At 57.6% G+C, this 27792-nt stretch overlaps 11 non-coding genes and 6 pseudogenes across 11 annotated transcripts; all 17 read right to left on the bottom strand.

Moving 5' to 3' along the window:
* Positions 1-128: 128 nt before the first annotated feature.
* LOC147329138 (5S ribosomal RNA) lies at positions 129-247 on the bottom strand (annotated as a pseudogene).
* A 1730-nt stretch (positions 248-1977) lies between these two features.
* LOC147329137 (5S ribosomal RNA) lies at positions 1978-2096 on the bottom strand. The gene has a single exon (XR_015129609.1). It is a non-coding gene; the product is annotated as a 5S ribosomal RNA (ribosomal RNA).
* A 1180-nt stretch (positions 2097-3276) lies between these two features.
* LOC147329136 (5S ribosomal RNA) lies at positions 3277-3395 on the bottom strand. Its single transcript, XR_015129388.1, has one exon. It is a non-coding gene; the product is annotated as a 5S ribosomal RNA (ribosomal RNA).
* Positions 3396-4288: 893 nt separating this feature from the next.
* On the bottom strand, positions 4289-4407 carry LOC147329135 (5S ribosomal RNA). Its single transcript, XR_015129626.1, has one exon. It is a non-coding gene; the product is annotated as a 5S ribosomal RNA (ribosomal RNA).
* A 1647-nt stretch (positions 4408-6054) lies between these two features.
* On the bottom strand, positions 6055-6173 carry LOC147329134 (5S ribosomal RNA). Its single transcript, XR_015129387.1, has one exon. It is a non-coding gene; the product is annotated as a 5S ribosomal RNA (ribosomal RNA).
* Positions 6174-7189: 1016 nt separating this feature from the next.
* On the bottom strand, positions 7190-7308 carry LOC147329133 (5S ribosomal RNA; annotated as a pseudogene).
* A 1607-nt stretch (positions 7309-8915) lies between these two features.
* On the bottom strand, positions 8916-9034 carry LOC147329132 (5S ribosomal RNA; annotated as a pseudogene).
* A 1528-nt stretch (positions 9035-10562) lies between these two features.
* LOC147329131 (5S ribosomal RNA) lies at positions 10563-10681 on the bottom strand. The gene has a single exon (XR_015129386.1). It is a non-coding gene; the product is annotated as a 5S ribosomal RNA (ribosomal RNA).
* Positions 10682-12055: 1374 nt separating this feature from the next.
* LOC147329130 (5S ribosomal RNA) lies at positions 12056-12174 on the bottom strand. Its single transcript, XR_015129385.1, has one exon. It is a non-coding gene; the product is annotated as a 5S ribosomal RNA (ribosomal RNA).
* Positions 12175-13664: 1490 nt separating this feature from the next.
* On the bottom strand, positions 13665-13783 carry LOC147329129 (5S ribosomal RNA; annotated as a pseudogene).
* A 1607-nt stretch (positions 13784-15390) lies between these two features.
* On the bottom strand, positions 15391-15509 carry LOC147329128 (5S ribosomal RNA). Its single transcript, XR_015129667.1, has one exon. It is a non-coding gene; the product is annotated as a 5S ribosomal RNA (ribosomal RNA).
* A 1097-nt stretch (positions 15510-16606) lies between these two features.
* LOC147329127 (5S ribosomal RNA) lies at positions 16607-16725 on the bottom strand. The gene has a single exon (XR_015129724.1). It is a non-coding gene; the product is annotated as a 5S ribosomal RNA (ribosomal RNA).
* A 2332-nt stretch (positions 16726-19057) lies between these two features.
* On the bottom strand, positions 19058-19176 carry LOC147329126 (5S ribosomal RNA). The gene has a single exon (XR_015129383.1). It is a non-coding gene; the product is annotated as a 5S ribosomal RNA (ribosomal RNA).
* A 2474-nt stretch (positions 19177-21650) lies between these two features.
* On the bottom strand, positions 21651-21769 carry LOC147329125 (5S ribosomal RNA; annotated as a pseudogene).
* A 2234-nt stretch (positions 21770-24003) lies between these two features.
* LOC147329124 (5S ribosomal RNA) lies at positions 24004-24122 on the bottom strand (annotated as a pseudogene).
* A 1535-nt stretch (positions 24123-25657) lies between these two features.
* On the bottom strand, positions 25658-25776 carry LOC147329123 (5S ribosomal RNA). Its single transcript, XR_015129373.1, has one exon. It is a non-coding gene; the product is annotated as a 5S ribosomal RNA (ribosomal RNA).
* Positions 25777-27032: 1256 nt separating this feature from the next.
* LOC147329122 (5S ribosomal RNA) lies at positions 27033-27151 on the bottom strand. The gene has a single exon (XR_015129666.1). It is a non-coding gene; the product is annotated as a 5S ribosomal RNA (ribosomal RNA).
* Between the last annotated feature and the right edge of the window lie 641 nt (positions 27152-27792).

Below are 27792 nucleotides of genomic sequence, written 5' to 3'. Positions count from 1 at the left end.
AGCACAAGACATTGGAAAAGAGCCAAAAGCAATGTCGTTAATGTGCCCTCATTAATGGGCAGATGCTTTTGGTCTTTTAATACACCCCTTCTCTGGATCAAAAGCGGTTCAATGACATGAAAATGAAAGGCTTACAGCACCAGGTATTCCCAGGCAGTCTCCCATCCAAGTACTAACCAAGACCAGCCCTGCTTAGCTTCCGAGATCAGACGAGGTCAGGCGTGCTCAGGGTGGTATGGCCGTAAGCTGCTGGTCCCAGCACAATGTCTCAATTTATGGATTCAAGTGATTAGGTGGCAAGTACCTGAAGTTACGAAGACAATCCTATAACCATACCTGCATGTTTGCATAATACCCTAACCAAAAGGCTCAGTTTGGCATTTATCCAACAGCACAGGCCCTGGATTGTTGAAGATGGCCTCAAGAACCAGCACAGGACCTGGTGTGTTTTACATGGCCACAGCAAGCAGCACAGGGCCTGGTTTGGTGAAGATGGCCTCAGCAAGCAGCCACAGGCCCTGGTTTGGTGTAAGTGGCCTCAGCTAGCAGCCACAGGCCCTGGTGTGGTGTGAGTGGCCTCAGCCAGCAGCCACAGGCCCTGGTGTGGTCTAAGTGGCCTCAGCCAGTGCCACAGGCCCTGGTGTGGTGTAAGTGGCCTGAGCAAGAGCCACAGGCCCTGGTGTGGTGTAAGTGGCCTCAGCCAGCAGCCACAGGCCCTGGTGTGGTGTAAGTGGCCTGAGCAAGTGCCACAGGCCCTGGTGTGGTGTAAGTGGCCTAAGCCAGAGCCACAGGCCCTGGTGTGGTGTAAGTGGCCTGAGCAAGAGCCACAGGGCCTGGTTTGGTGAAGATGGCCTCGGCCAGAAGCGCAGGGCCTGGTGTGATGTGAGTGGCCTGAGCAAGAGCCACAGGCCCTGGTGTGGTGTAAGTGGCCTCAGCCAGCAGCCACAGGCCCTGGTGTGGTGTAGGTGGCCTCAGCCAGCAGCCACAGGCCCTGGTGTGGTGTAAGTCGCCTCAGCCAGCAGCCACAGGCCCTGGTGTGGTGTAAGTGGCCTCAGCCAGCAGCCACAGGCCCTGGTGTGGTGTAAGTGGCCTCAGCCAGTGCCACAGGCCCTGGTGTGGTGTAAGTGGCCTGAGCAAGAGCCACAGACCCTGGTGTGGTGTAATTGGCCTCAGCCAGCAGCCACAGGCCCTGGTGTGGTGTAAGTCGCCTCAGACAGAAGCCACAGGCACTGGTGTGGTGTAAGTGGCCTCAGCCAGCAGCAAAAGGGCCCTGGTGTGGTGTAAGTCGCCTCAGCCAGCAGCCACAGGCCCTGGTGTGGTGTAGGTGGCCTCAGCCACCAGCCACAGGCCCTGGTGTGGTGTAAGTGGCCTCAGCCAGCAGCCACAGGCCCTGGTGTGGTGTAAGTGGCCTCAGCCAGCAGCCACAGGCCCTGGTGTGGTGTAAGTGGCCTGAGCAAGAGCCAAAGGCCCTGGTGTGGTGTAAGTGGCCTGAGCAAGAGCCACAGACCCTGGTGTGGTGTAATTGGCCTCAATAGCAACTAATGCCCTGGCGTGGTGTAGGTGGCCTCAGCCAGCAGCCACAGGCCCTGGTGTGGTGTAAGTGGCCTGAGCAAGAGCCACAGGCCCTGGTGTGGTGTAAGTGGCCTGAGCAAGAGCCACAGACCCTGGTGTGGTGTAATTGGCCTCAATAGCAACTAATGCCCTGGTGTGGTGTAGGTGGCCTCAGCCAGCAGCCACAGGCCCTGGTGTGGTGAAAGTGGCCTCAGCCAGAGCCACAGGCCCTGATGTGGTGTAAGTGGCCCCAGCCGGTCACTCAGGCCCTTGTGTGGTGTAGGTTGCATCAGCTAGCAGCACAAGACATTGGAAAAGAGCCAAAAGCAGTGTCGTTAATGTGCCCTCATTAATGGGCAGCTGCTTTTGGTCTTTTAATACACCCCTTCTCTGGATCAAAAGCGGTTCAATGACATGAAAATCAAAGGCTTACAGCACCAGGTATTCCCAGGCAGTCTCCCATCCAAGTACTAACCAAGCCCAGCCCTGCTTAGCTTCCGAGATCAGACGAGGTCGGGCGGACTCAGGGTGGTATGGCCGTAAGCTGCTGGCCCCAGCACAATGTCTCAATTTATGGATTCAAGTGATTAGGTGGCAAGTACCTGAAGTTACGAAGACAATGCTATAACCATACCTGCATGTTTGCATAATACCCTAACTCAAAGGCTCAGTTTGGCATTTATCCAACAGCACAGGCCCTGGATTGTTGAAGATGGCCTCAGGAACAAGCACAGGGCCTGGTGTGTTGTACATGGCCACAGCAAGGAGCACAGGGCCTGGTTTGGTGAAGATGGCCTCGGCCAGAAGCGCAGGGCCTGGTGTGATGTGAGTGGCCTGAGCAAGAGCCACAGGCCTTGGTGTGGTGTAAGTGGCCTCAGCCAGCAGCCACAGGCCCTGGTGTGGTGTAAGTCGCCTCAGCCATAAGCCACAGGCACTGGTGTGGTGTAAGTGGCCTCAGCCAGCAGCCACAGGCCCTGGTGTGGTGTAGGTGGCCTCAGCCAGCAGCCACAGGCCCTGGTGTGGTGTAGGTGGCCTCAGCCAGCAGCCACAGGCCCTGGTGTGGTGTAAGTGGCCTCAGCCAGCAGCCACAGGCCCTGGTGTGGTGTAAGTGGCCTGAGCAAGAGCCACAGGCCCTGGTGTGGTGTAAGTGGCCTCAATAGCAACTAATGCCCTGGTGTGGTGTAGGTGGCCTCAGCCAGCAGCCACAGGCCCTGGTGTGGTGTAAGTGGCCTCAGCCAGCAGCCACAGGCCCTGGTGTGGTGTAAGTCGCCTCAGCCAGAAGCCACAGGCACTGGTGTGGTGTAAGTGGCCTCAGCCAGCAGCAAAAGGGCCCTGGTGTGGTGTAAGTGGCCTCAGCCAGCAGCCACAGGCCCTGGTGTGGTGTAGGTGGCCTCAGCCAGCAGCCACAGGCCCTGGTGTGGTGTAATTGGCCTCAATAGCAACTAAGGCCCTGGTGTGGTGTAGGTGGCCTAAGCCAGCAGCCACAGGCCCTGGTGTGGTGTAAGTGGCCTCAGCCAGAGCCACAGGCCCTGATGTGGTGTAAGTGGCCCCAGCCGGTCACTCTGGCCCTGGTGTGGTGTAGGTGGCATCAGCTAGCAGCACAAGACATTGGAAAACAGCCAAAAGCAGTGTCGTTAATGTGCCCTCATTAATGGGCAGCTGCTTTTGGTCTTTTAATACACCCCTTCTCTGGATCAAAAGCGGTTCAATGACATGAAAATGAAAGGCTTACAGCACCAGGTATTCCCAGGCAGTCTCCCATCCAAGTACTAACCAAGCCCAGCCCTGCTTAGCTTCCGAGATCAGACGAGGTCGGGCGTGCTCAGGGTGGTATGGCCGTAAGCTGCTGGCCCCAGCACAATGTCTCAATTTATGGATTCAAGTGATTAGGTGGCAAGTACCTGAAGTTACGAAGACAATCCTATAACCATACCTGCATGTTTGCATAATACCCTAACCCAAAGGCTCAGTTTGGCATTTATCCAACAGCACAGGCCCTGGATTGTTGAAGATGGCCACAGCAAGCAGCACAGGGCCTGGATTGGTGAAGATGGCCTCGGCCAGAAGCGCAGGGCCTGGTGTGATGTGAGTGGCCTGAGCAAGAGCCACAGGCCCTGGTGTGGTGTAAGTGGCCTCAATAGCAAATAAGGCCCTGGTGTGGTGTAAGTGGCCTCAGCCAGCAGCCACAGGCCCTGGTGTGGTGTAAGTGGCCTCAGCCAGTGCCACAGGCCCTGGTGTGGTGTAATTGGCCTCAATAGCAACTAAGGCCCTGGTGTGGTGTAGGTGGCCTCGGCCAGAAGCGCAGGGCCTGGTGTGATGTGAGTGGCCTGAGCAAGAGCCACAGGCCCTGGTGTGGTGTAATTGGCCTCAATAGCAACTAAGGCCCTGGTGTGGTGTAAGTGGCCTGAGCAAGAGCCACATACCCTGGTGTGGTGTAATTGGCCTCAATAGCAACTAAGGCCCTGGTGTGGTGTAGGTGGCCTCAGCCAGCAGCCACAGGCCCTGGTGTGGTGTAAGTGGCCTCAGCCAGAGCAACAGGCCCTGATGTGGTGTAAGTGGCCCCAGCCGGTCACTCAGGCCCTGGTGTGGTGTAGGTGGCATCAGCTAGCAGCACAAGACATTGGAAAACAGCCAAAAGCAATGTCGTTAATGTGCCCTCATTAATGGGGAGCTGCTTCTGGTCTTTTAATACACCCCTTCTCTGGATCAAAAGCGGTTCAATGACATGAAAATGAAAGGCTTACAGCACCAGGTATTCCCAGGCAGTCTCCCATCCAAGTACTAACCAAGCCCAGCCCTGCTTAGCTTCCGAGATCAGACGAGGTCAGGCGTGCTCAGGGTGGTATGGCCGTAAGCTGCTGGTCCCAGCACAATGTCTCAATTTATGGATTCAAGTGATTAGGTGGCAAGTACCTGAAGTTACGAAGACAATCCTATAACCATACCTGCATGTTTGCATAATACCCTAACCAAAAGGCTCAGTTTGGCATTTATCCAACAGCACAGGCCCTGGATTGTTGAAGATGGCCTCAAGAACCAGCACAGGACCTGGTGTGTTTTACATGGCCACAGCAAGCAGCACAGGGCCTGGTTTGGTGAAGATGGCCTCAGCAAGCAGCCACAGGCCCTGGTTTGGTGTAAGTGGCCTCAGCTAGCAGCCACAGGCCCTGGTGTGGTGTGAGTGGCCTCAGCCAGCAGCCACAGGCCCTGGTGTGGTCTAAGTGGCCTCAGCCAGTGCCACAGGCCCTGGTGTGGTGTAAGTGGCCTGAGCAAGAGCCACAGGCCCTGGTGTGGTGTAAGTGGCCTCAGCCAGCAGCCACAGGCCCTGGTGTGGTGTAAGTGGCCTGAGCAAGTGCCACAGGCCCTGGTGTGGTGTAAGTGGCCTAAGCCAGAGCCACAGGCCCTGGTGTGGTGTAAGTGGCCTGAGCAAGAGCCACAGGGCCTGGTTTGGTGAAGATGGCCTCGGCCAGAAGCGCAGGGCCTGGTGTGATGTGAGTGGCCTGAGCAAGAGCCACAGGCCCTGGTGTGGTGTAAGTGGCCTCAGCCAGCAGCCACAGGCCCTGGTGTGGTGTAAGTCACCTCAGCCAGAAGCCACAGGCCCTGGTGTGGTGTAGATGGCCTCAGCCAGCAGCCACAGGCCCTGGTGTGGTGTAAGTGGCCTCAGCCAGAAGCACAGGGCCTGGTGTGATATGAGTGGCCTGAGCAAGAGCCACAGGCCCTGGTGTGGTGTAAGTGGCCTGAGCAAGAGCCACAGGCCCTGGTGTGGTGTAAGTGGCCTGAGCAAGAGCCACAGGCCCTGGTGTGGTGTAGGTGGCCTCAGCCAGCAGCCACAAGCCCTTGTGTGGTGTAAGTGGCCTCAGCCAGCAGCCACAGGCCCTGGTGTGGTGTAAGTGGCCTCAGCCAGTGCCACAGGCCCTGGTGTGGTGTAAGTGGCCTGAGCAAGAGCCACAGACCATGGTGTGGTGTAATTGGCCTCAATAGCAACTAAGGCCCTGGTGTGGTGTAAGTGGCCTCAGCCAGCAGCCACAGGCCCTGGTGTGGTGTAAGTGGCCTCAGCCAGCAGCCACAGGCCCTGGTGTGGTGTAAGTGGCCTCAGCCAGTGCCACAGGCCCTGGTGTGGTGTAAGTGGCCTGAGCAAGAGCCACAGACCATGGTGTTGTGTAATTGGCCTCAATAGCAACTAAGGCCCTGGTGTGGTGTAAGTGGCCTCAGCCAGCAGCCACAGGCCCTGGTTTGGTGTAAGTCGCCTCAGCCAGAACCCACAGGCCCTGGTGTGGTGTAACTGGCCTCAGCCAGAGCCACAGCCCCTGATGTGGTGTAAGTGGCCCCAGCCGGTCACTCAGGCCCTGGTGTGGTGTAGGTGGCATCAGCTAGCAGCACAAGACATTGGAAAAGAGCCAAAAGCAATGTGATTAATGTGCCCTTATTAATGGGCAGCTGCTTTTGGTCTTTTAATACACCCCTTCTCTGGATCAAAAGCGGTTCAATGACATGAAAATGAAAGGCTTACAGCACCAGGTATTCCCAGGCAGTCTCCCATCCAAGTACTAACCAAGCCCAGCCCTGCTTAGCTTCCGAGATCAGACGAGGTCGGGCGTGCTCAGGGTGGTATGGCCGTAAGCTGCTGGCTCCAGCACAATGTCTCAATTTATGGATTCAAGTGATTAGGTGGCAAGTACCTGAAGTTACGAAGACAATCCTATAACCATACCTGCATGTTTGCATAATACCCTAACCCAAAGGCTCAGTTTGGCATTTATCCAACAGCACAGGCCCTGGATTGTTGAAGATGGCCTCAGGAACCAGCACAGGGCCTGGTGTGTTGTACATGGCCACAGCAAGCAGCACAGGGCCTGGTTTGGTGAAGATGGCCTCGGCCAGAAGCGCAGGGCCTGGTGTGATGTGAGTGGCCTGCGCAAGAGCCACAGGCCTTGGTGTGGTGTAAGTGGCCTCAGCCAGCAGCCACAGGCCCTGGTGTGGTGTAAGTCGCCTCAGCCAGAAGCCACAGGCACTGGTGTGGTGTAAGTGGCCTCAGCCAGCAGCAAAAGGGCCCTGGTGTGGTGTAAGTGGCCTCAGCCAGCAGCCACAGGCCCTGGTGTGGAGTAGGTGGCCTCAGCCAGCAGCCACATGCCCTTGTGTGGTGTAATTGGCCTCAATAGCAACTAAGGCCCTGGTGTGGTGTAGGTGGCCTCGGCCAGAAGCGCAGGGCCTGGTGTGATGTGAGTGGCCTGAGCAAGAGCCACAGGCCCTGGTGTGGTGTAATTGGCCTCAATAGCAACTAAGGCCCTGGTGTGGTGTAAGTGGCCTGAGCAAGAGCCACATACCCTGGTGTGGTGTAATTGGCCTCAATAGCAACTAAGGCCCTGGTGTGGTGTAGGTGGCCTCAGCCAGCAGCCACAGGCCCTGGTGTGGTGTAAGTGGCCTCAGCCAGAGCAACAGGCCCTGATGTGGTGTAAGTGGCCCCAGCCGGTCACTCAGGCCCTGGTGTGGTGTAGGTGGCATCAGCTAGCAGCACAAGACATTGGAAAACAGCCAAAAGCAATGTCGTTAATGTGCCCTCATTAATGGGGAGCTGCTTCTGGTCTTTTAATACAACCCTTCTCTGGATCAAAAGCGGTTCAATGACATGAAAATCAAAGGCTTACAGCACGAGGTATTCCCAGGCAGTCTCCCATCCAAGTACTAACCAAGCCCAGCCCTGCTTAAATTCCGAGATCAGACGAGGTCGGGCGTGCTCAGGGTGGTATGGCCGTAAGATGCTGGCCACAGCACAATGTCTCAATTTATGGATTCAAGTGATTAGGTGGCAAGTACCTGAAGTTACGAAGACAATCCTATAACCATACCTGCATGTTTGCATAATACCCTAACCAAAAGGCTCAGTTTGGCATTTATCCAACAGCACAGGCCCTGGATTGTTGAAGATGGCCTCAAGAACCAGCACAGGACCTGGTGTGTTTTATATGGCCACAGCAAGCAGCACAGGGCCTGGTTTGGTGAAGATGGCCTCAGCAAGCAGCCACAGGCCCTGGTTTGGTGTAAGTGGCCTCAGCTAGCAGCCACAGGCCCTGGTGTGGTGTGAGTGGCCTCAGCCAGCAGCCACAGGCCCTGGTGTGGTCTAAGTGGCCTCAGCCAGTGCCACAGGCCCTGGTGTGGTGTAAGTGGCCTGAGCAAGAGCCACAGGCCCTGGTGTGGTGTAAGTCGCCTCAGCCAGCAGCCACAGGCCCTGGTGTGGTGTAAGTGGCCTGAGCAAGTGCCACAGGCCCTGGTGTGGTGTAAGTGGCCTAAGCCAGAGCCACAGGCCCTGGTGTGGTGTAAGTGGCCTGAGCAAGAGCCACAGGGCCTGGTTTGGTGAAGATGGCCTCGGCCAGAAGCGCAGGGCCTGGTGTGATGTGAGTGGCCTGAGCAAGAGCCACAGGCCCTGGTGTGGTGTAAGTGGCCTCAGCCAGCAGCCACAGGCCCTGGTGTGGTGTAAGTCGCCTCAGCCAGAAGCCACAGGCCCTGGTGTGGTGTAAGTGGCCTCAGCCAGAAGCACAGGGCCTGGTGTGATATGAGTGGCCTGAGCAAGAGCCACAGGCCCTGGTGTGGTGTAAGTGGCCTGAGCAAGAGCCACAGGCCCTGGTGTGGTGTAAGTGGCCTGAGCAAGAGCCACAGGCCCTGGTGTGGTGTAGGTGGCCTCAGCCAGCAGCCACAAGCCCTTGTGTGGTGTAAGTGGCCTCAGCCAGCAGCCACAGGCCCTGGTGTGGTGTAAGTGGCCTCAGCCAGTGCCACAGGCCCTGGTGTGGTGTAAGTGGCCTGAGCAAGAGCCACAGACCATGGTGTGGTGTAATTGGCCTCAATAGCAACTAAGGCCCTGGTGTGGTGTAAGTGGCCTCAGCCAGCAGCCACAGGCCCTGGTGTGGTGTAAGTGGCCTCAGCCAGCAGCCACAGGCCCTGGTGTGGTGTAAGTGGCCTCAGCCAGTGCCACAGGCCCTGGTGTGGTGTAAGTGGCCTGAGCAAGAGCCACAGACCATGGTGTGGTGTAATTGGCCTCAATAGCAACTAAGGCCCTGGTGTGGTGTAAGTGGCCTCAGCCAGCAGCCACAGGCCCTGGTTTGGTGTAAGTCGCCTCAGCCAGAACCCACAGGCCCTGGTGTGGTGTAACTGGCCTCAGCCAGAGCCACAGCCCCTGATGTGGTGTAAGTGGCCCCAGCCGGTCACTCAGGCCCTGGTGTGGTGTAGGTGGCATCAGCTAGCAGCACAAGACATTGGAAAAGAGCCAAAAGCAATGTGATTAATGTGCCCTTATTAATGGGCAGCTGCTTTTGGTCTTTTAATACACCCCTTCTCTGGATCAAAAGCGGTTCAATGACATGAAAATGAAAGGCTTACAGCAACAGGTATTCCCAGGCAGTCTCCCATCCAAGTACTAACCAAGCCCAGCCCTGCTTAGCTTCCGAGATCAGACGAGGTCGGGCGTGCTCAGGGTGGTATGGCCGTAAGCTGCTGGGCCCCAGCACAATGTCTCAATTTATGGATTCAAGTGATTAGGTGGCAAGTACCTGAAGTTACGAAGACAATCCTATAACCATACCTGCATGTTTGCATAATACCCTAACCCAAAGGCTCAGTTTGGCATTTATCCAACAGCACAGGCCCTGGATTGTTGAAGATGGCCTCAGGAAACAGCACAGGGCCTGGTGTGTTGTACATGGCCACAGCAAGCAGCACAGGGCCTGGTTTGGTGAAGATGGCCTCAGTCAGAAGCACAGGGCCTGGTGTGATATGAGTGGCCTGAGCAAGAGCCACAGGCCCTGGTGTGGTGTAAGTGGCCTGAGGAAGAGCCACAGGCCCTGGTGTGGTGTAAGTGGCCTGAGCAAGAGCCACAGGCCCTGGTGTGGTGTAGGTGGCCTCAGCCAGCAGCCACAGGCCCTGGTGTGGTGTAGGTGGCCTCAGCCAGCAGCCACAAGCCCTTGTGTGGTGTAAGTGGCCTCAGCCAGCAGCAAAAGGGCCCTGGTGTGGTGTAAGTCGCCTCAGCCAGCAGCCACAGGCCCTGGTGTGGTGTAGGTGGCCTCAGCCAGCAGCCACAGGCCCTGGTGTGGTGTAAGTGGCCTCAGCCAGCAGCCACAGGCCCTGGTGTGGTGTAAGTGGCCTCAGCCAGTGCCACAGGCCCTGGTGTGGTGTAAGTGGCCTGAGCAAGAGCCACAGACCATGGTGTGGTGTAATTGGCCTCAATAGCAACTAAGGCCCTGGTGTGGTGTAAGTGGCCTCAGCCAGCAGCCACAGGCCCTGGTGTGGTGTAAGTGGCCTCAGCCAGCAGCCACAGGCCCTGGTGTGGTGTAAGTGGCCTCAGCCAGTGCCACAGGCCCTGGTGTGGTGTAAGTGGCCTGAGCAAGAGCCACAGACCATGGTGTGGTGTAATTGGCCTCAATAGCAACTAAGGCCCTGGTGTGGTGTAAGTGGCCTCAGCCAGCAGCCACAGGCCCTGGTGTGGTGTAAGTGGCCTGAGCAAGAGCCACAGGCCCTGGTGTGGTGTAAGTGGCCTGAGCAAGAGCCACAGACCCTGGTGTGGTGTAATTGGCCTCAATAGCAACTAATGCCCTGGTGTGGTGTAGGTGGCCTCAGCCAGCAGCCACAGGCCCTGGTGTGGTGTAAGTGGCCTGAGCAAGAGCCACAGGCCCTGGTGTGGTGTAAGTGGCCTGAGCAAGAGCCACAGACCCTGGTGTGGTGTAATTGGCCTCAATAGCAACTAATGCCCTGGTGTGGTGTAGGTGGCCTCAGCCAGCAGCCACAGGCCCTGGTGTGGTGAAAGTGGCCTCAGCCAGAGCCACAGGCCCTGATGTGGTGTAAGTGGCCCCAGCCGGTCACTCAGGCCCTTGTGTGGTGTAGGTTGCATCAGCTAGCAGCACAAGACATTGGAAAAGAGCCAAAAGCAGTGTCGTTAATGTGCCCTCATTAATGGGCAGCTGCTTTTGGTCTTTTAATACACCCCTTCTCTGGATCAAAAGCGGTTCAATGACATGAAAATCAAAGGCTTACAGCACCAGGTATTCCCAGGCAGTCTCCCATCCAAGTACTAACCAAGCCCAGCCCTGCTTAGCTTCCGAGATCAGACGAGGTCGGGCGTGCTCAGGGTGGTATGGCCGTAAGCTGCTGGCTCCAGCACAATGTCTCAATTTATGGATTCAAGTGATTAGGTGGCAAGTACCTGAAGTTACGAAGACAATGCTATAACCATACCTGCATGTTTGCATAATACCCTAACCCAAAGGCTCAGTTTGGCATTTATCCAACAGCACAGGCCCTGGATTGTTGAAGATGGCCTCAGGAAACCAGCACAGGGCCTGGTGTGTTGTACATGGCCACAGCAAGGAGCACAGGGCCTGGTTTGGTGAAGATGGCCTCGGCCAGAAGCGCAGGGCCTGGTGTGATGTGAGTGGCCTGAGCAAGAGCCACAGGCCTTGGTGTGGTGTAAGTGGCCTCAGCCAGCAGCCACAGGCCCTGGTGTGGTGTAAGTCGCCTCAGCCAGAAGCCACAGGCACTGGTGTGGTGTAAGTGGCCTCAGCCAGCAGCCACAGGCCCTGGTGTGGTGTAGGTGGCCTCAGCCAGCAGCCACAAGCCCTTGTGTGGTGTAAGTGGCCTCAGCCAGCAGCCACAGGCCCTGATGTGGTGTAAGTGGCCTCAGCCAGTGCCACAGGCCCTGGTGTGGTGTAAGTCGCCTCAGCCAGCAGCCACAGGCCCTGGTGTGGTGTAGGTGGCCTCAGCCAGCAGCCACAGGACCTTGTGTGGTGTAATTGGCCTCAATAGCAACTAAGGCCCTGGTGTGGTGTAGGTGGCCTAAGCCAGCAGCCACAGGCCCTGGTGTGGTGTAAGTGGCCTCAGCCAGTGCCACAGGCCCTGGTGTGGTGTAAGTGGCCTGAGCAAGAGCCACAGACCCTGGTGTGGTGTAATTGGCCTCAATAGCAACTAAGGCCCTGGTGTGGTGTAGGTGGCCTCAGCCAGCAGCCACAGGCCCTGGTATGGTGTAAGTGGCCTCAGCCAGCAGCCACAGGCCCTGGTGTGGTGTAAGTGGCCTCAGCCAGCAGCCACAGGCCCTGGTGTGGTGTAAGTGGCCTCAGCCAGTGCCACAGGCCCTGGTGTGGTGTAAGTGGCCTGAGCAAGAGCCACAGACCATGGTGTTGTGTAATTGGCCTCAATAGCAACTAAGGCCCTGGTGTGGTGTAAGTGGCCTCAGCCAGCAGCCACAGGCCCTGGTTTGGTGTAAGTCGCCTCAGCCAGAACCCACAGGCCCTGGTGTGGTGTAACTGGCCTCAGCCAGAGCCACAGCCCCTGATGTGGTGTAAGTGGCCCCAGCCGGTCACTCAGGCCCTGGTGTGGTGTAGGTGGCATCAGCTAGCAGCACAAGACATTGGAAAAGAGCCAAAAGCAATGTGATTAATGTGCCCTTATTAATGGGCAGCTGCTTTTGGTCTTTTAATACACCCCTTCTCTGGATCAAAAGCGGTTCAATGACATGAAAATGAAAGGCTTACAGCACCAGGTATTCCCAGGCAGTCTCCCATCCAAGTACTAACCAAGCCCAGCCCTGCTTAGCTTCCGAGATCAGACGAGGTCGGGCGTGCTCAGGGTGGTATGGCCGTAAGCTGCTGGCTCCAGCACAATGTCTCAATTTATGGATTCAAGTGATTAGGTGGCAAGTACCTGAAGTTACGAAGACAATCCTATAACCATACCTGCATGTTTGCATAATACCCTAACCCAAAGGCTCAGTTTGGCATTTATCCAACAGCACAGGCCCTGGATTGTTGAAGATGGCCTCAGGAACCAGCACAGGGCCTGGTGTGTTGTACATGGCCACAGCAAGCAGCACAGGGCCTGGTTTGGTGAAGATGGCCTCGGCCAGAAGCGCAGGGCCTGGTGTGATGTGAGTGGCCTGCGCAAGAGCCACAGGCCTTGGTGTGGTGTAAGTGGCCTCAGCCAGCAGCCACAGGCCCTGGTGTGGTGTAAGTCGCCTCAGCCAGAAGCCACAGGCACTGGTGTGGTGTAAGTGGCCTCAGCCAGCAGCAAAAGGGCCCTGGTGTGGTGTAAGTGGCCTCAGCCAGCAGCCACAGGCCCTGGTGTGGAGTAGGTGGCCTCAGCCAGCAGCCACATGCCCTTGTGTGGTGTAATTGGCCTCAATAGCAACTAAGGCCCTGGTGTGGTGTAGGTGGCCTCGGCCAGAAGCGCAGGGCCTGGTGTGATGTGAGTGGCCTGAGCAAGAGCCACAGGGCCTGGTGTGTTGTACATGGCCACAGCTAGCAGCACAGGGCCTGGTTTGGTGAAGATGGCCTCGGCCAGAAGAGCAGGGCCTGGTGTGATGTGAGTGGCCTGACCAAGAGCCACAGGCCCTGGTGTGGTGTAAGTGGCCCCAGCCGGTCACTCAGGCCCTGGTGTGGTGTAGGTGGCATCAGCTAGCAGCCACAGGCCCTGGTGTGGTGTAAGTGGCCTGAGCCAGCAGCCACAGGCCCTGGTGTGGTGTAAGTGGCCTGAATAGCAAATAAGGCCCTGGTGTGGTGTAAGTGGCCTCAGCCAGAGCCACAGGCCCTGGTGTGGTGTAAGTGGCCTCAATAGCAACTAAGGCCCTGGTGTGGTGTAAGTGGCCTCAGCCAACAGCCACAGGCCCTGGTATGGTGTAAGTGGCCTCAGCCAGCAGCCACAGGCCCTGGTGTGGTGTAACTGGCCTCAGCCAGCAGCCACAGGCCCTGGTGTGGTGTAGGTGGCCTCAGCCAGCAGCCACAGGCCCTGGTGTGGTGTAAGTGGCCTCAATAGCAACTAAGGCCCTGGTGTGGTGTAAGTGGCTTTAGCCAGCAGCCACAGGCTCTGGTGTGGTGTAACTGGCCTCAGCCAGCAGCCACAGGCCCTGGTGTGGTGTAAGTGGCCTCAGCCAGAGCCACAGGCCCTGATGTGGTGTAAGTGGCCCCAGCCGGTCACTCTGGCCCTGGTGTGGTGTAGGTGGCATCAGCTAGCAGCACAAGACATTGGAAAACAGCCAAAAGCAATGTCGTTAATGTGCCCTCATTAATGGGGAGCTGCTTCTGGTCTTTTAATACAACCCTTCTCTGGATCAAAAGCGGTTCAATGACATGAAAATCAAAGGCTTACAGCACGAGGTATTCCCAGGCAGTCTCCCATCCAAGTACTAACCAAGCCCAGCCCTGCTTAAATTCCGAGATCAGACGAGGTCGGGCGTGCTCAGGGTGGTATGGCCGTAAGATGCTGGCCACAGCACAATGTCTCAATTTATGGATTCAAGTGATTAGGTGGCAAGTACCTGAAGTTACGAAGACAATCCTATAACCATACCTGCATGTTTGCATAATACCCTAACCAAAAGGCTCAGTTTGGCATTTATCCAACAGCACAGGCCCTGGATTGTTGAAGATGGCCTCAAGAACCAGCACAGGACCTGGTGTGTTTTATATGGCCACAGCAAGCAGCACAGGGCCTGGTTTGGTGAAGATGGCCTCAGCAAGCAGCCACAGGCCCTGGTTTGGTGTAAGTGGCCTCAGCTAGCAGCCACAGGCCCTGGTGTGGTGTGAGTGGCCTCAGCCAGCAGCCACAGGCCCTGGTGTGGTCTAAGTGGCCTCAGCCAGTGCCACAGGCCCTGGTGTGGTGTAAGTGGCCTGAGCAAGAGCCACAGGCCCTGGTGTGGTGTAAGTCGCCTCAGCCAGCAGCCACAGGCCCTGGTGTGGTGTAAGTGGCCTGAGCAAGTGCCACAGGCCCTGGTGTGGTGTAAGTGGCCTAAGCCAGAGCCACAGGCCCTGGTGTGGTGTAAGTGGCCTGAGCAAGAGCCACAGGGCCTGGTTTGGTGAAGATGGCCTCGGCCAGAAGCGCAGGGCCTGGTGTGATGTGAGTGGCCTGAGCAAGAGCCACAGGCCCTGGTGTGGTGTAAGTGGCCTCAGCCAGCAGCCACAGGCCCTGGTGTGGTGTAAGTCGCCTCAGCCAGAAGCCACAGGCCCTGGTGTGGTGTAAGTGGCCTCAGCCAGAAGCACAGGGCCTGGTGTGATATGAGTGGCCTGAGCAAGAGCCACAGGCCCTGGTGTGGTGTAAGTGGCCTGAGCAAGAGCCACAGGCCCTGGTGTGGTGTAAGTGGCCTGAGCAAGAGCCACAGGCCCTGGTGTGGTGTAGGTGGCCTCAGCCAGCAGCCACAAGCCCTTGTGTGGTGTAAGTGGCCTCAGCCAGCAGCCACAGGCCCTGGTGTGGTGTAAGTGGCCTCAGCCAGTGCCACAGGCCCTGGTGTGGTGTAAGTGGCCTGAGCAAGAGCCACAGACCATGGTGTGGTGTAATTGGCCTCAATAGCAACTAAGGCCCTGGTGTGGTGTAAGTGGCCTCAGCCAGCAGCCACAGGCCCTGGTGTGGTGTAAGTGGCCTCAGCCAGCAGCCACAGGCCCTGGTGTGGTGTAAGTGGCCTCAGCCAGTGCCACAGGCCCTGGTGTGGTGTAAGTGGCCTGAGCAAGATCCACAGACCATGGTGTGGTGTAATTGGCCTCAATAGCAACTAAGGCCCTGGTGTGGTGTAAGTGGCCTCAGCCAGCAGCCACAGGCCCTGGTTTGGTGTAAGTCGCCTCAGCCAGAACCCACAGGCCCTGGTGTGGTGTAACTGGCCTCAGCCAGAGCCACAGCCCCTGATGTGGTGTAAGTGGCCCCAGCCGGTCACTCAGGCCCTGGTGTGGTGTAGGTGGCATCAGCTAGCAGCACAAGACATTGGAAAAGAGCCAAAAGCAATGTGATTAATGTGCCCTTATTAATGGGCAGCTGCTTTTGGTCTTTTAATACACCCCTTCTCTGGATCAAAAGCGGTTCAATGACATGAAAATGAAAGGCTTACAGCACCAAGTATTCCCAGGCAGTCTCCCATCCAAGTACTAACCAAGCCCAGCCCTGCTTAGCTTCCGAGATCAGACGAGGTCGGGCGTGCTCAGGGTGGTATGGCCGTAAGCTGCGGGCCCCAGCACAATGTCTCAATTTATGGATTCAAGTGATTAGGTGGCAAGTACCTGAAGTTACGAAGACAATCCTATAACCATACCTGCATGTTTGCATAATACCCTAACCCAAAGGCTCAGTTTAGCATTTATCCAACAGCACAGGCCCTGGATTGTTGAAGATGGCCTCAGGAACCAGCACAGGGCCTGGTGTGTTGTACATGGCCACAGCTAGCAGCACAGGGCCTGGTTTGGTGAAGATGGCCTCGGCCAGAAGTGCAGGGCCTGGTGTGATATGAGTGGCCTGAGCAAGAGCCACAGGCCCTGGTGTGGTGTAAGTGGCCTGAGCAAGAGCCACAGGCCCTGGTGTGGTGTAAGTGGCCTCAGCCAGCAGCCACAGGCCCTGGTGTGGTGTAAGTCACCTCAGCCAGAAGCCACAGTCCCTGGTGTGGTGTAAGTGGCCTCAGCCAGCAGCCACAAGCCCTGGTGTGGTGTAAGTCGCCTCAGCCAGCAGCCACAGGCCCTGGTGTGGTGTAGGTGGCCTCAGCCTGCAGCCACAGGCCCTGGTGTGGTCTAAGTGGCCTCAGCCAGTGCCACAGGCCCTGGTGTGGTGTAAGTGGCCTGAGCAAGAGCCACAGACCCTGGTGTGGTGTAAATGGCCTCAATAGCAACTAAGGCCCTGGTGTGGTGTATGTGGCCTCAGCCAGCAGCCACAGGCCCTGGTGTGGTGTAACTGGCCTCAGCCAGCAGCCACAGGCCCTGGTGGGGTGTAAGTGGCCTCAATAGCAACTAAGGCCCTGGTGTGGTGTAAGTGGCCTCAGCCAGCAGCCACAGGCTCTGGTGTGGTGTAACTGGCCTCAGCCAGCAGCCACAGGCCCTGGTGTGGTGTAAGTGGCCTCAGCCAGAGCCACAGGCCCTGATGTGGTGTAAGTGGCCCCAGCCGGTCACTTAGGTCCTGGTGTGGTGTAGGTGGCATCAGCTAGCAGCACAAGACATTGGAAAAGAGCCAAAAGGAGTGTCGTTAATGTGCCCTCATTAATGGGCAGCTGCTTTTGGTCTTTTAATACACCCCTTCTCTGGATCAAAAGCGGTTCAATGACATGAAAATGAAAGACTGACAGCACCAGGTATTCCCAGGCAGTCTCCCATCCAAGTACTAACCAAGCCCAGCCCTGCTTAGCTTCCGAGATCAGACGAGGTCGGGTGTGCTCAGGGTGGTATGGCCGTAAGCTGCTGGGCCCAGCACAATGTCTCAATTTATGGATTCAAGTGATTAGGTGGCAAGTACCTGAAGTTACGAAGATAATCCTATAACCATACCTGCATGTTTGCATAATACCCTAACCCAAAGGCTCAGTTTGGCATTTATCCAACAGCACAGGCCCTGGATTGTTGAAGATGGCCTCAGGAACCAGCACAGGGCCTGGTGTGTTGTACATGGCTACAGCAAGCAGCACAGGGCCTGGTTTGGTGAAGATGGCCTCGGCCAGAAGCGCAGGGCCTGGTGTGATGTGAGTGGCCTGAGCAAGAGCCACAGGCCTTGGTGTGGTGTAAGTGGCCTCAGCCAGCAGCCACAGGCCCTGGTGTGGTGTAGGTGGCCTCAGCCAGCAGCCACAGGCCCTGGTGTGGTGTAAGTGGCCTCAGCCAGCAGCCACAGGCCCTGGTGTGGTGTAAGTGGCCTCAGCCAGCAGCCACAGGCCCTGGTGTGGTGTAAGTGGCCTCAGCCAGTGCCACAGGCCCTGGTGTAGTGTAAGTAGCCTGAGCAAGAGCCACAGACCCTGGTGTGGTGTAATTGGCCTCAGCCAGCAGCCACAGGCCCTGGTGTGGTGTAAGTGGCCTCAGCCAGTGCCACAGGCCCTGGTGTAGTGTAAGTGGCCTGAGCAAGAGCCACAGACCCTGGTGTGGTGTAATTGGCCTCAGCCAGAAGCCACAGGCCCTGGTGTGGTGTAAGTCGCCTCAGCCAGAAGCCACAGGTACTGGTGTGGTGTAAGTGGCCTCAGCCAGCTGCAAAAGGGCCCTGGTGTGGTGTAAGTCGCCTCAGCCAGCAGCCACCGGCCCTGGTGTGGTGTAGGTGGCCTCAGCCAGCAGCAAAAGGGCCCTGGTGTGGTATAAGTGGCCTCAGCCAGCAGCCACAGGCCCTGGTGTGGTGTAAGTGGCCTCAGCCAGCAGCCACAGGCCCTGGTGTGGTGTAAGTGGCCTCAGCCAGTGCCACAGGCCCTGGTGTGGTGTAAGTGGCCTGAGCAAGAGCCACAGGCCCTGGTGTGGTGTAAGTGGCCTGAGCAAGAGCCACAGACCCTGGTGTGGTGTAATTGGCCTCAATAGCAACTAATGCCCTGGTGTGGTGTAGGTGGCCTCAGCCAGCAGCCACAGGCCCTGGTGTGGTGTAAGTGGCCTCAGCCAGAGCCACAGGCCCTGGTGTGGTGTAAGTGGCCTCAATAGCAACTAAGGCCCTGGTGTGGTGTAAGTGGCCTCAGCCAGCAGTCACAGGCCCTGGTGTGGTGTAAGTGGCCTCAGCCAGCAGCCACAGGCCCTGGTGTGGTGTAGGTGGCCTCAGCCAGCAGCCACAGGCCCTGGTGTGGTGTAATTGGCCTCAGCCAGCAGCCACAAGCCCTGGTGTGGTGTAAGTGGCCTCAGCCAGCAGCCACAGGCCCTGGTGTGGTGTAAGTGGCCTCAGCCAGTGCCACAGGCCCTGGTGTGGTGTAAGTGGCCTGAGCAAGAGCCACAGAGCCTGGTGTGGTGTAATTGGCCTCAGCCAGCAGCCACAGGCCCTGGTGTGGTGTAAGTGGCCTCAGCCAGAAGCCACAGGCACTGGTGTGGTGTAAGTGGCCTCAGCCAGCAGCAAGAGGGCCCTGGTGTGGTGTAAGTGGCCTCAGCCAGCAGCCACAGGCCCTGGTGTGGTGTAAGTGGCCTCAGCCAGAGCCACAGGCCCTGGTGTGGTGTAAGTGGCCTCAATAGCAACTAAGGCCCTGGTGTGGTGTAGGTGGCCTCAGCCAGCAGCCACAGGCTCTGGTGTGGTGTAAGTCGCCTCAGCCAGTGCCACAGGCCCTGGTGTGGTGTAAGTGGCCTCAGCCAGCAGCAAAAGGGCCCTGGTGTGGTGTAAGTCGCCTCAGCCAGCAGCCACAGGCCCTGGTGTGGTGTAGGTGGCCTCAGCCAGCAGCCACAGGCACTGGTGTGGTGTAAGTGGCCTCAGCCAGCAGCAAAAGGGCCCTGGTGTGGTGTAAGTGGCCTCAGCCAGCAGCCACAGGCCCTGGTGTGGTGTAGGTGGCCTCAGCCAGCAGCCACAGGCCCTGGTGTGGTGTAAGTGGCCTCAGCCAGCAGCCACAGGCCCTGGTGTGGTGTAAGTGGCCTCAGCCAGCAGCCACAGGCCCTGATGTGGTGTAAGTGGCCCCAGCCGGTCACTTAGGCCCTGGTGTGGTGTAAGTGGCATCAGCTAGCAGCACAAGACATTGGAAAAGAGCCAAAAGCAGTGTCGTTAATGTGCCCTCATTAATGGGCAGCTGCTTTTGGTCTTTTAATACACCCCTTCTCTGGATCAAAAGCGGTTCAATGACATGAAAATGAAAGGCTTACAGCACCAGGTATTCCCAGGCAGTCTCCCATCCAAGTACTAACCAAGCCCAGCCCTGCTTAGCTTCCGAGATCAGACGAGGTCGGGCGTGCTCAGGGTGGTATGGCCGTAAGCTGCTGGCCCCAGCACAATGTCTCAATTTATGAATTCAAGTGATTAGGTGGCAAGTACCTGAAGTTACGAAGACAATCCTATAACCATACCTGCATGTTTGCATAATACCCTAACCCAAAGGCTCAGTTTGGCATTTATCCCACAGCACAGGCCCTGGATTGTTGAAGATGGCCTCAAGAACCAGCACAGGACCTGGTGTGTTTTACATGGCCACAGCAAGCAGCACAGGGCCTGGTTTGGTGAAGATGGCCTCAGCAAGCAGCCACAGGCCCTGGTTTGGTGTAAGTGGCCTCAGCCAGCAGCCACAGGCCCTGGTGTGGTTTAAGTGGCCTCAGCCAGCAGCCACAGGCCCTGGTGTGGTGTAAGTGGCCTCAGCCAGCAGCCACAGGCCCTGGTGTGGTCTAAGTGGCCTCAGCCAGTGCCACAGGCCCTGGTGTGGTGTAAGTGGCCTGAGTAAGAGCCACAGGCCCTGGTGTGGTGTAAGTGGCCTCAGCCAGCAGCCACAGGCCCTGGTGTGGTGTAAGTGGCCTGAGCAAGTGCCACAGGCCCTGGTGTGGTGTAAGTGGCCAAAGCCAGAGCCACAGGCCCTGGTGTGGTGTAAGTGGCCTCAATAGCAAATAAGGCCCTGGTGTGGTGTAAGTGGCCTGAGCAAGAGCCACAGGGCCTGGTTTGGTGAAGATGGCCTCGGCCAGAAGCTCAGGGCCTGGTGTGATGTGAGTGGCCTGAGCAAGAGCCACAGGCCCTGGTGTGGTGTAAGTGGCCTCAGCCAGCAGCCACAGGCCCTGGTGTGGTGTAAGTCACCTCAGCCAGAAGCCACAGGCACTGGTGTGGTGTAAGTGGCCTCAGCCAGCAGCAAAAGGGCCCTGGTGTGGTGTAAGTCACCTCAGCCAGCAGCCACAGGCCCTGGTGTGGTGTAATTGGCCTCAATAGCAACTAAGGCCCTGGTGTGGTGTAAGTGGCCTGAGTAAGAGCCACAGGCCCTGGTGTGGTGTAAGTGGCCTCAGCCAGCAGCCACAGGCCCTGGTGTGGTGTAAGTGGCCTGAGCAAGTGCCACAGGCCCTGGTGTGGTGTAAGTGGCCTGAGCAAGAGCCACAGGGCCTGGTTTGGTGAAGATGGCCTCGGCCAGAAGCGCAGGGCCTGGTGTGATGTGAGTGGCCTGAGCAAGAGCCACAGACCCTGGTGTGGTGTAATTGGCCTCAATAGCAACTAAGGCCCTGGTGTGGTGTAAGTGGCCTGAGTAAGAGCCACAGGCCCTGGTGTGGTGTAAGTGGCCTCAGCCAGCAGCAAAAGGGCCCTGGTGTGGTGTAAGTGGCCTGAGCAAGTGCCACAGGCCCTGGTGTGGTGTAAGTGGCCTGAGCAAGAGCCACAGGGCCTGGTTTGGTGAAGATGGCCTCGGCCAGAAGCGCAGGGCCTGGTGTGATGTGAGTGGCCTGAGCAAGAGCCACAGGCCCTGGTGTGGTGTAAGTGGCCTCAGCCAGCAGCCACAGGCCCTGGTGTGGTGTAAGTCGCCTCAGCCAGAAGCCACAGGCACTGGTGTGGTGTAAGTGGCCTCAGCCAGCAGCAAAAGGGCCCTGGTGTGGTGTAAGTCGCCTCAGCCAGCAGCCACAGGCCCTGGTGTGGTGTAGATGGCCTCAGCCAGCAGCCACAGGCCCTGGTGTGGTGTAAGTGGCCTCAGCCAGCAGCCACAGGCCCTGGTGTGGTCTAAGTGGCCTCAGCCAGAAGCACAGGGCCTGGTGTGATATGAGTGGCCTGAGCAAGAGCCACAGGCCCTGGTGTGGTGTAAGTGGCCCGAGCAAGAGCCACAGGCCCTGGTGTGGTGTAAGTGGCCTGAGCAAGAGCCACAGGCCCTGGTGTGGTGTAGGTGGCCTCAGCCAGCAGCCACAGGCCCTGGTGTGGTGTAAGTGGCCTCAGCCAGCAGCCACAAGCCCTTGTGTGGTGTAAGTGGCCTCAGCCAGCAGCCACAGACCATGGTGTGGTGTAATTGGCCTCATTAGCAACTAAGGCCCTTGTGTGGTTTAAGTGGCTTCAGCCAGCAGCCACAGGCTCTGGTGTGGTGTAAGTGGCCTCAATAGCAACTAAGGCCCTGGTGTGGTCTAAGCGGCCTGAGCCAGTGCCACAGGCCCTGGTGTGGTGTAAGTGGCCTGAGCAAGAGCCACAGACCCTGGTGTGGTGTAAATGGCCTCAATAGCAACTAAGGCCCTGGTGTGGTGTATGTGGCCTCAGCCAGCAGCCACAGGCCCTGTTGTGGTGTAACTGGCCTCAGCCAGAGCAACAGGCCCTGATGTGGTGTAAGTGGCCCCAGCCGGTCACTCAGGCCCTGGTGTGGTGTAGGTGGCATCAGCTAGCAGCACAAGACATTGGAAAAGAGCCAAAAGCAATGTCGTTAATGTGCCCTCATTAATGGGGAGCTGCTTTTGGTCTTTTAATACACCCCTTCTCTGGATCAAAAGCGGTTCAATGACATGAAAATGAAAGCCTTACAGCACCAGGTATTCCCAGGCAGTCTCCCATCCAAGTACTAACCAAGCCCAGCCCTGCTTAGCTTCCGAGATCAGACGAGGTCGGGCGTGCTTAGGGTGGTATGGCCGTAAGCTGCTGGCCCCAGCACAATGTCTCAATTTATGGATTCAAGTGATTAGGTGGCAAGTACCTGAAGTTACGAAGACAATCCTATAACCATACCTGCATGTTTGCATAATACCCTAACCCAAAGGCTCAGTTTGGCATTTATCCAACAGCACAGGCCCTGGATTGTTGAAGATGGCCACAGCAAGCAGCACAGGGCCTGGTTTGGTGAAGATGGCCTCAGCCAGAAGCACAGGGCCTGGTGTGATATGAGTGGCCTGAGCAAGAGCCACAGGCCCTGGTGTGGTGTAAGTGGAATCAGCCAGCAGCCACAGGCCCTGGTGTGGTGTAAGTGGCCTGAGCCAGAGCCACAGGCCCTGGTGTGGTGTAACTGGCCTGAATAGCAAATAAGGCCCTGGTGTGGTGTAAGTGGCCTCAGCCAGAGCCACAGGCCCTGGTGTGGTGTAAGTGGCCTCAATAGCAACTAAGGCCCTGGTGTGGTGTAAGTGGCCTCAGCCAACAGCCACAGGCCCTGGTATGGTGTAAGTGGCCTCAGCCAGCAGCCACAGGCCCTGGTGTGGTGTAAGTGGCCAGAAGCGCAGGGCCTGGTGTGATGTGAGTGGCCTGAGCAAGAGCCACAGACCCTGGTGTGGTGTAATAGGCCTCAATAGCAACTAAGGCCCTGGTGTGGTGTATGTGGCCTCAGCCAGCAGCCACAGGCCCTGGTGTGGTGTAACTGGCCTCAGCCAGCAGCCACAGGCCCTGGTGTGGTGTAAGTGGCCTCAGCCAGAGCCACAGGCCCTGATGTGGTGTAAGTCGCCTCAGCTAGCAGCACAGGGCCTGGTTTGGTGAAGATGGCCTCGGCCAGAAGCACAGGACCTGGTTTGATATGAGTGGCCTGAGCCAGCAGCCACAGGCCCTGGTGTGGTGTAAGTGGCCTCAGCCAGCAGCAACAGGCCCTGGTGTGGTGTAAGTCGCCTCAGCCAGAAGCCACAGGCACTGGTGTGGTGTAAGTGGCCTCAGCCAGCAGCAACAGGCCGTGGTGTGGTGTAAGTCGCCTCAGCAAGCAGCCACAGGCCCTGGTGTGGTGTAGGTGGTCTCAGCCAGCAGCCACAGTTCCTGGTGTGGTGTAAGTGGCCTCAGCCAGCAGCCACAGGCCCTGGTGTGGTGTAAGTGGCCTCAGCAAGAGCCACAGACCCTGGTGTGGTGTAATTGGCCTAAGCCAGAGCCACAGGCCCTGGTGTGGTGTAAGTGGCCTGAGCAAGAACCACAGGGCCTGGTTTGGTGAAGATGGCCTCGGCCAGAAGCGCAGGGCCTGGTGTGATGTGAGTGGCCTGAGCAAGAGCCACAGGCCCTGGTGTGGTGTAAGTGGCCTCAGCCAGCAGCCACAGGCCCTGGTGTGGTGTAAGTCGCCTCAGCCAGAAGCCACAGGCACTGGTGTGGTGTAAGTGGCCTCAGCCAGCAGCAAAAGGGCCCTGGTGTGGTGTAAGTCGCCTCAGCCAGCAGCCACAGGCCCTGGTGTGGTGTAGGTGGCCTCAGCCAGCAGCCACAGGCCCTGGTGTGGTGTAAGTGGCCTCAGCCAGTGCCACAGGCCCTGGTGTGGTGTAAGTGGCCTGAGCAAGAGCCACAGACCATGGTGTGGTGTAATTGGCCTCAATAGCAACTAAGGCCCTGGTGTGGTGTAAGTGGCCTCAGCCAGCAGCCACAGGCCCTGGTGTGGTGTAGGTGGCCTCAGCCAGCAGCCACAGGCCCTGGTGTGGTGTAGGTGGCCTCAGCCAGCAGCCACAAGCCCTTGTGTGGTGTAAGTGGCCTCAGCCAGCAGCCACAGGCCCTGGTGTGGTGTAAGTGGCCTCAGCCAGTGCCACAGGCCCTGGTGTGGTGTAAGTGGCCTGAGCAAGAGCCACAGACCATGGTGTGGTGTAATTGGCCTCAATAGCAACTAAGGCCCTGGTGTGGTGTAAGTGGCCTCAGCCAGCAGCCACAGGCCCTGGTGTGGTGTAAGTGGCCTCAGCCAGCAGCCACAGGCCCTGGTGTGGTGTAAGTGGCCTCAGCCAGAGCCACAGGCCCTGATGTGGTGTAAGTGGCCCCAGCCGGTCACTCAGGCCCTGGTGTGGTGTAGGTGGCATCAGCTAGCAGCACAAGACATTGGAAAACAGCCAAAAGCAATGTCGTTAATGTGCCCTCATTAATGGGCAGCTGCTTTTGGTCTTTTAATACACCCCTTCTCTGGATCAAAAGCGGTTCAATGACATGAAAATCAAAGGCTTACAGCACCAAGTATTCCAAGGCAGTCTCCCATCCAAGTACTAACCAAGCCCAGCCCTGCTTAGCTTCCGAGATCAGACGAGGTCGGGCGTGCTCAGGGTGGTATGGCCGTAAGCTGCTGGCCCCAGCACAATGTCTCAATTTATGGATTCAAGTGATTAGGTGGCAAGTACCTGAAGTTACGAAGACAATCCTATAACCATACCTGCATGTTTGCATAATACCCTAACCAAAAGGCTCAGTTTGGCATTTATCCAACAGCACAGGCCCTGGATTGTTGAAGATGGCCTCAAGAACCAGCACAGGACCTGGTGTGTTTTACATGGCCACAGCAAGCAGCACAGGGCCTGGTTTGGTGAAGATGGCCTCAGCAAGCAGCCACAGGCCCTGGTTTGGTGTAAGTGGCCTCAGCTAGCAGCACAGGCCCTGGTGTGATGTGAGTGGCCTGAGCAAGAGCCACAGGCCTTGGTGTGGTGTAAGTGGCCTCAGCCAGCAGCCACAGGCCCTGGTGTGGTGTAAGTCGCCTCAGCCAGAAGCCACAGGCCCTGGTGTGGTGTAGGTGGCCTCAGCCAGCAGCAAAAGGGCCCTGGTGTGGTGTAAGTCGCCTCAGCCAGCAGCCACAGGCCCTGGTGTGGTGTAGGTGGCCTCAGCCAGCAGCCACAGGCCCTGGTGTGGTGTAAGTGGCCTCAGCCAGCAGCCACAGGCCCTGGTGTGGTGTAAGTGGCCTCAGCCAGTGCCACAGGCCCTGGTGTGGTGTAAGTGGTCTGAGCAAGAGCCACAGACCCTGGTGTGGTGTAATTGGCCTCAGCCAGCAGCCACAGGCCCTGGTGTGGTGTAAGTCGCCTCAGACAGAAGCCACAGGCACTGGTGTGGTGTAAGTGGCCTCAGCCAGCAGCAAAAGGGCCCTGGTGTGGTGTAAGTCGCCTCAGCCAGCAGCCACAGGCCCTGGTGTGGTGTAGGTGGCCTCAGCCACCAGCCACAGGCCCTGGTGTGGTGTAAGTGGCCTCAGCCAGCAGCCACAGGCCCTGGTGTGGTGTAAGTGGCCTCAGCCAGCAGCCACAGGCCCTGGTGTGGTGTAAGTGGCCTCAGCCAGTGCCACAGGCCCTGGTGTGGTGTAAGTGGCCTGAGCAAGAGCCACAGGCCCTGGTGTGGTGTAAGTGGCCTGAGCAAGAGCCACAGACCCTGGTGTGGTGTAATTGGCCTCAATAGCAACTAATGCCCTGGTGTGGTGTAGGTGGCCTAAGCCAGCAGCCACAGGCCCTGGTGTGGTGTAAGTGGCCTGAGCAAGAGCCACAGGCCCTGGTGTGGTGTAAGTGGCCTGAGCAAGAGCCACAGACCCTGGTGTGGTGTAATTGGCCTCAATAGCAACTAATGCCCTGGTGTGGTGTAGGTGGCCTCAGCCAGCAGCCACAGGCCCTGGTGTGGTGAAAGTGGCCTCAGCCAGAGCCACAGGCCCTGATGTGGTGTAAGTGGCCCCAGCCGGTCACTCAGGCCCTTGTGTGGTGTAGGTTGCATCAGCTAGCAGCACAAGACATTGGAAAAGAGCCAAAAGCAGTGTCGTTAATGTGCCCTCATTAATGGGCAGCTGCTTTTGGTCTTTTAATACACCCCTTCTCTGGATCAAAAGCGGTTCAATGACATGAAAATCAAAGGCTTACAGCACCAGGTATTCCCAGGTAGTCTCCCATCCAAGTACTAACCAAGCCCAGCCCTGCTTAGCTTCCGAGATCAGACGAGGTCGGGCGTGCTCAGGGTGGTATGGCCGTAAGCTGCTGGACCCAGCACAATGTCTCAATTTATGGATTCAAGTGATTAGGTGGCAAGTACCTGAAGTTACGAAGACAATGCTATAACCATACCTGCATGTTTGCATAATACCCTAACCCAAAGGCTCAGTTTGGCATTTATCCAACAGCACAGGCCCTGGATTGTTGAAGATGGCCTCAGGAACCAGCACAGGGCCTGGTGTGTTGTACATGGCCACAGCAAGGAGCACAGGGCCTGGTTTGGTGAAGATGGCCTCGGCCAGAAGCGCAGGGCCTGGTGTGATGTGAGTGGCCTGAGCAAGAGCCACAGGCCTTGGTGTGGTGTAAGTGGCCTCAGCCAGCAGCCACAGGCCCTGGTGTGGTGTAGGTGGCCTCAGCCAGCAGCCACAGGCCCTGGTGTGGTGTAGGTGGCCTCAGCCAGCAGCCACAGGCCCTGGTGTGGTGTAAGTGGCCTCAGCCAGCAGCCACAGGCCCTGGTGTGGTGTAAGTGGCCTGAGCAAGAGCCACAGGCCCTGGTGTGGTGTAAGTGGCCTGAGCAAGAGCCACAGACCCTGGTGTGGTGTAATTGGCCTCAATAGCAACTAATGCCCTGGTGTGGTGTAGGTGGCCTCAGCCAGCAGCCACAGGCCCTGGTGTGGTGTAAGTGGCCTCGGCCAGCAGCCACAGGCCCTGGTGTGGTGTAAGTGGCCTCAGCCAGAAGCCACAGGCACTGGTGTGGTGTAAGTGGCCTCAGCCAGCAGCAAAAGGGCCCTGGTGTGGTGTAAGTGGCCTCAGCCAGCAGCCACAGGCCCTGGTGTGGTGTAGGTGGCCTCAGCCAGCAGCCACAGGCCCTTGTGTGGTGTAATTGGCCTCAATAGCAACTAAGGCCCTGGTGTGGTGTAAGTGGCCTCAGCCAGTGCCACAGGCCCTGGTGTGGTGTAAGTGGCCTGAGCAAGAGCCACAGACCCTGGTGTGGTGTAATTGGCCTCAATAGCAACTAAGGCCCTGGTGTGGTGTAGGTGGCCTCAGCCAGCAGCCACAGGCTCTGGTGTGGTGTAACTGGCCTCAGCCAGCAGCCACAGGCCCTGATGTGGTGTAAGTGGCCCCAGCCGGTCACTCAGGCCCTGGTGTGGTGTAGGTGGCATCAGCTAGCAGCACAAGACATTGGAAAAGAGCCAAAAGCAATGTCGTTAATGTGCCCTCATTAATGGGCAGCTGCTTTTGGTCTTTTAATACACCCCTTTTCTGGATCAAAAGCGGTTCAATGACATGAAAATGAAAGGCTTACAGCACCAAGTATTCCCAGGCAGTCTCCCATCCAAGTACTAACCAAGCCCAGCCCTGCTTAGCTTCCGAGATCAGACGAGGTCGGGCGTGCTCAGGGTGGTATGGCCGTAAGCTGCTGGCCCCAGCACAATGTCTCAATTTATGGATTCAAGTGATTAGGTGGCAAGTACCTGAAGTTACGAAGACAATCCTATAACCATACCTGCATGTTTGCATAATACCCTAACCCAAAGGCTCAGTTTAGCATTTATCCAACAGCACAGGCCCTGGATTGTTGAAGATGGCCTCAGGAACCAGCACAGGGCCTGGTGTGTTGTACATGGCCACAGCAAGCAGCACAGGGCCTGGTTTGGTGAAGATGGCCTCGGCCAGAAGAGCAGGGCCTGGTGTGATATGAGTGGCCTGAGCAAGAGCCACAGGCCCTGGTGTGGTGTAAGTGGCCTGAGCAAGAGCCACAGGCCCTGGTGTGGTGTGAGTGGCCTCAGCCAGCAGCCACAGGCCCTGGTGTGGTGTAAGTCACCTCAGCCAGAAGCCACAGTCCCTGGTGTGGTGTAAGTGGCCTCAGCCAGCAGCAACAGGCCCTGGTGTGGTGTAAGTCGCCTCAGCCAGCAGCCACAGGCCCTGGTGTGGTGTAGGTGGCCTCAGCCTGCAGCCACAGGCCCTGGTGTGGTCTAAGTGGCCTCAGCCAGTGCCACAGGCCCTGGTGTGGTGTAAGTGGCCTGAGCAAGAGCCACAGACCCTGGTGTGGTGTAAA

The sequence above is a fragment of the Aulonocara sp. 'chitande type north' Nkhata Bay genome, linkage group LG5 (assembly GCF_057382095.1).
Source record: "Aulonocara sp. 'chitande type north' Nkhata Bay isolate Kocher_YH1m ecotype deep benthic linkage group LG5, A_spYH_male_GT1.1, whole genome shotgun sequence".
Lineage (NCBI taxonomy): Eukaryota > Metazoa > Chordata > Actinopteri > Cichliformes > Cichlidae > Aulonocara > Aulonocara sp. 'chitande type north' Nkhata Bay.
Note: the sequence above shows the minus strand (reverse complement) of the source record. Positions and strands in the feature narration are given on the sequence as shown.